Source organism: Triticum aestivum, chromosome 6D (genome assembly GCF_018294505.1).
Source record: "Triticum aestivum cultivar Chinese Spring chromosome 6D, IWGSC CS RefSeq v2.1, whole genome shotgun sequence".
NCBI lineage: Eukaryota > Viridiplantae > Streptophyta > Magnoliopsida > Poales > Poaceae > Triticum > Triticum aestivum.
In genome coordinates, this window is record NC_057811.1 from 119,166,679 (window position 1) to 119,172,463 (window position 5,785).

General features: G+C 43.1%; 1 long non-coding RNA gene across 1 annotated transcript; it reads right to left on the reverse strand.

Moving 5' to 3' along the window:
- Nucleotides 1-2,149: 2,149 nt before the first annotated feature.
- LOC123143998 (uncharacterized) lies at nt 2,150-5,574 on the reverse strand. The gene is made up of 5 exons (XR_006471187.1): nt 5,258-5,574; nt 4,900-5,142; nt 4,155-4,505; nt 3,748-4,031; nt 2,150-3,621 (listed from the first exon to the last, which is right to left on the reverse strand). It is a non-coding gene; the product is annotated as an uncharacterized lncRNA (long non-coding RNA).
- Between the last annotated feature and the right edge of the window lie 211 nt (nt 5,575-5,785).

Below are 5,785 nucleotides of genomic sequence, written 5' to 3' on the forward strand. Positions count from 1 at the left end.
GTTCAGATTTTAGAAATATGTTCCATTGTTTAAAATATGTTTGCAAATTCAAAAATGTTTTGAATTCCAAAAAATGTATAGGAATTTGAAATAACGTGCATGTACTTCAAACTTTTGTTCACAAATTTAGAAAATGTTCATATTTTCATAAAAAACTTCTATAATTGCAAAAATTGATTGCGGTTGCAAATTTTGTTCTGAAATTCAAAAAGTTCGAGTATGAAAAAGTGTTCAGGAATTTCAAAAAATGTTCAGATATTTCATGAAGTTCCAGTTTCAAATATTTGTCACAAATTCAAAAAATGTTCCTGGTTTCAATTTTTGTTCGTAATTTCATGAAATGTTCCATTTTCAAATATTTGTTCCAAAATTCAAAAATAAAATCATGGTTTAAAATTTTGTTCGGAATTTCATAATTTGTTCACAACTTAAAAATGTTTTACTTTTTTCAATAACATTTTCTGCTGTTTCAATTTTTGTTCGTAATTCCATGAAATGTTCCATTTTCAAATATTTGTTCAAAATTTTAAAAAAAATCGTGGTTTAAAAATTTGTTCGGAATTTCATAATTATTCACAACTTCAAAAAATGTTTGACATTTTTCAAAAACATTTTCTGCAGTTTCAATTTTTTTGGTCGCATATCTAAGAAAATGTTCTTGTCTATGAAAATGTTCAAAAATTCAAAAAAGGTGCACACTTTTTCAAAATACAGACCATTTTTTTGAATTTTTGAACAAATGTCAGGTTCGAGAACATGTTTTTGGAATTTCGAACAAAAAAGCCAAAAAAAACAAAAGTAAAAATAAGGAAAAGGAATTTCTGGATATACGTTCGTATTGTTGTTATAGTCTTTGCGCTGGCAAGTAATCACTAGTTCTCATTATGTACGGTAGCTAGCCCGAAAATCTTGTTTGATGGAGCTCTTGTGTTCGATCGTTGGTAATGCTCTTTTTTTTGCGAATTTATATAATTGCTACAGTAGTCGATAGCTGGCACCGCTGGCTTCGCTCATTCGGTAGTGGGCCGGCCCAGTCGGGGCCGCCTGTGCGACCGTAGTGTTTGATTTAGACCGAGATTGCATAGTTCATAGTTGGACATGTGTTTCAGTGGCCGAAAATAAAATGCAAATTGAATTTTTTTACTCCATTATATATAAAGCATCGGCTAGGTCCGGCCAGAACTTAGTGTAGTAAATTTACTCCACTAGAATTTTACTCCACTATTTATTGAATTGCTCAGCGCGCACATGCACCGGCTCAAGCCACTCGACTCAAAGTGGGACGCATGTGTACCTTGATATAATGCATGTGTACAGGTGATCAGAAAAGAGTTGGACAGACCGTTCGTTCTTTGCCGAAAACGCTCTGGCGTCACTACTTCACTGCTTTATCATTGAATCATTTTTACTACGTTATATATAAATCATCGACTAGTCCGGTCAAAACTTTATGGAGTAAATTTGCTTCATTATTTATTGAGCAATTTGATAAAATGGCACACTTTTCCTCGTACTTTGATTCAATGGCACACCTTTCTTTTTATTGGATTAAACAACACACTTTTGATTTATAGCTGGATAAAATGACACAAACTGAGTTTTTTTCCGGATATTCGTTTCTGAGCCCGGGCTCATATGCTCATGAAATCAAAACCAGACGTTCACGTGTAGATCCGTGCACATTGTTGTATTTCTGTAGCGTATATCAAATAAAATAGCCTAGACACGTGATGCATTAAATGTGACGGCAGGGCGTACAGTAGGCGCGGATCAGGAACTCCACGAACGGCTCGGCTATGTTTCCGTGCTGGTCTGAGCCGTCCTCTGTCCACCGCTGTAACTGACGCCAACCAGACCAGCGCCTCATAAGTGGACCTCCAAAGCTCACGGGCGCGCCAAACCCTACGCAGAAAATTTTCACCATCGGCGCCTCGCTATCTCCTTTGACATCCCCGCCACGTCTGCTTCTTCTACTTCCTCACTCACGGTCCCAACAGACTTTCTTCTTCCTCTAATGCCATGTCCATTTTGTGGTGATTAATTGGAGACTAACGTTGCCAGGACCAAAGAAAGCTCTGGTCATTGTTTCTACAAGTGCTGCGATATGATGTAAGCAGATCTGTGTTTTTTTTCAGTTCATGCTTTATGCCGCACCACCAATCTCATCTTCTTACTGAACAATGTCTCTGCTGAATCCTTTTATGTCGCAGCCTTGCCATTTCTTTGACTTCCAGCAGGCTTACTTCAGGAGGCTCTCTCCTCAGCAGGTTGCGCGTGTTGTGCAGCAGGCCGTGGGTCACCACCCCGCGCAGATGCTTGGTGCTCAAAATCCACATCAGGCTCAGCAGGGCAACGGTCCAGTGCAGATACATCCTCAACCAAACCATCTCCAGATCCAGGCACCACCGCCGTCGCAGCATGAGCTGGTCAACCATGTGATTAAGGCCGGCAGCCGCCGTCGCCGCTACATCAGGGTCCCAAGCACTAGCAATCATAGCTGTTCTGTTAGCAGCATGCTTAGGCCCTCATTGGATTGGTGTTTGACAGCGCCATACCACTATAATATATACGGACCTCGATCCGTCGTTTTCTTTTCCATGCAAAAATCAATCAAGTGTGGCCGATATTATACACCTTTAAAAAAATACAGGTGTATAAAAATACACCGATGCCAAGCGGGGCCATAATGTTCTTGTTCTTTTGTTCTGGCAATTTACTTTGGTTCGTCCAATTAGCTTGCAAAAAAAACTCTATCACGTACTCTAGTTTGTATTATCATCCCCTGGCAGGGGCGTTTGTACTGAAGGGTGGCACCCTCAACCAGTCAACCTCTAAGCATGTTTTCTCTAGGACAATGCATTTGCCTATCAGAAATTAATGAATATCATGTGTGACCAATGCATTCTGTTTTTGTTATACAGTTGTCATGTCTCTAACCACAAGAGGAACAAGCGTGGAGCAAATGCTTACTTGAACACACCAGAAAATCCTCGATAACCAACATTTTAAATAGTAGATTTCATATTTCTGCAACTCCAAGCGGCATTGTGCATGTCATCCGGCGGTTTTCTTCCATGCCACAGTTTTTGCATTTGCCAGGCTTCCCTGGTTTCTTCGGAGCATCGTCTCTGTCCAGGCAGGTAGTGCGCTTATGTCCCTCTCAAAGACATATGCTACAGAATCTTCTCCACTTGCTCAGACCCTCGTAAGCCGCCTTTTCGCTGCCATTTGTTGGTCTGTCGACCTCTTGTTGCTTATCAGGAGGCGCTAGGTCTTGAAGGGCATTCCATCACTGTTATCTTGGTTACCATTATCAACACCAACATAGTAAACCAATCTACCCAGTTCGAGTCTCTCATTATGGTCTTAAAAACCTAAACCATCCCTCTTTGCTGCCAATGGTGCGCTCATCGTGTGTTCAAATGCTTCGGCACTCGCGTTGCCCGTCCGCACGACCTGCATAGCTTTCAGGTAAGTGTTGAGTGTCTGCATGTGAATGACAATTTCACTGAATTATCCTTCTGATGTTGAACCAGGTCCAAGGGGAGTATGTCCCTCCCTGGTCCAGCAATTCGCAATAAGCTTCACCGGGATCTCCTCCAGAAGAAGTATGTCCATGACCTGTCCCAGCAGAATTTTGTGATCAATCAAATATCTTCCTAGGGGTACGAGTCGGATCTAGCAGCTTCTTTTCATGTAGGAAAACATCTTACTATGCATGTATCGTACTAGTGAACAAGTTCTTACCCGCAAAACATGGCTGCACAACATTCCAGTGTGCTCGAATTGTCCACACTCGCATGTAAACTCGGACCGGTCATCACTGACCGTGAGTACTCAACCCTGCTCCACTTCTCTCTTCTTGACGCATTGTTGTGTGTTGTAATATACTTCTCCATCTTCTCCACCTCGGTAACATTGTAAGATGTTCCTTCAATCAGTAGCCGACCAAACTCCTCAAACATAGCTCTTGTGTAATTTTTACTTGCATGTCGCTCTACAGTCAAATTTTTCCTCCGAACCGCCCGACCCTGAAACGTTTTGGTGTTAGCCGTTCTCATGAAATGTTAATTACCTAACTATAAAACTAGTATACATGACACCAGTACAGTTCATAAAGAAATTATGCACCAACAATTCAAAATTTGTCTTACAATCATTGTCCTCTTCTCATCGTAGCTCTCTCACGCTCCCGATCAAGTTGCACCCTCATATACTGCTTAACAAATACATGCATTGGGCTGGCATGTATGTCTTCAGCATGTTATTGGCGCTCTCGCTGCGTTGCGTGCTCGTCATCTTGGCACAGAAAACCCCCTTGAAATATGGTTTTGCCCATTTCTTCCTGATTTCATATATCTTGGTCATGTACGGGTGCTTCACAAATCATACTTATCTAATAGCAAAGCCCACGCAGTCTCAAATTCATCTTCAGTTAACATGTAATTGACAACCTTGTAATACTCAGCCTGGAACTCGCCCTTCTTCGTGTATAAAGGATTATGCTGTGGAAATGACCGCTAAGTGTTAACACCCACAAACAATGCAAATTGCATATCATACAGGTTTGTCCTGTATGTACTAATGTAGTGTCAAATGTGACCACGTCCCCAAAGATCATGCATTAGCTTAATAATATACTGTGTACTGAATTGAGCTTGTACAAATTGGAAAATACAGACTAAGGCTGGGCAGTGCGCCACCAGACCGGACCCAAAAGTGACCACTTCTACTGTACTGCTTACTTTTCTGTTCAAATAATATTCAGATGCAAAATGGTTCAGGAACAGATATTTCAATTTATATTTGCGCTAATTGTTAGGACTGAACTTTTTTTCCTACCATTCCTGCACTCGTATCAAGCACAGAAAGGCAAAAAGGCAGGGCGCTGATTCTCACCTTTTTGTCCAAGGTTCACTCTGTCAGTTGACTGGGTAGAGCTTGTCGCAGAAGCATCTTTCCGCCGACGAACGTCTCCGCGCTGTCCGCCATGGCTCTCGCCGCCGAGCTGTTGGCCACAACTAGAATTTGCATTTGAGTCCGCTGGGATGCCCAGGTTTCCTCCTCGTTCCGCGGCAACAAGGCAAGGGGAACCGGATCTGGGTGCTTAGGTTGTCGGCGAACTCCTCCCGCAACGGAAACCTGAAAGCCGGCCGGCAGAACGGACAACGACATGGCCCGTCGTCAACTATCTTTCACAGAAAAATGGCAGATCTCAGATTATAAGAAAGAACATTGTGGATCTGCATCAACTAACCTGTCAATGGCGTCTAGAAGGAACTCCAGGCCAGGATCTTCCATTTTTTCCTTCCTCGCCGGGGGGACAATGGGCGCCGCCGCAAATGGCCTTGAAAGTGGAAGATCAAAATAGAGATAGCCCTGGGTTGGGCGAATCGACCGCATGACGAGGGTTTCAGAAAGAACCAGCTCGTTCGGGACCGCCGCTTCGCCCATCTCTTCCCTAACGTGACGTGCGTCCTATCTGATCCAGGGCTCGGTTTCGTTCCTAACGATCTGGTCCACGGACCAGAAAGCCCACCCGACCCCGCCGTCCCACCGACACGGACTGGGCCCACCGTAGCACAACTGTTCCGCCCTGTATATCGGCGTATTCCTCTGTTTCCATGATTTCTTTCACATGTGTCAGCCCGCTTTTCTCGGATCCCGAGCCAGGAATTGACGCCAGCGATTTCGGGAGCATATGGGCTCGGGCACCGAATTGCCGCTTCCTTTTTTTCTCCTTATTCAAGCCTGGGCACACAAGTCATAATATTTTGGACTATTT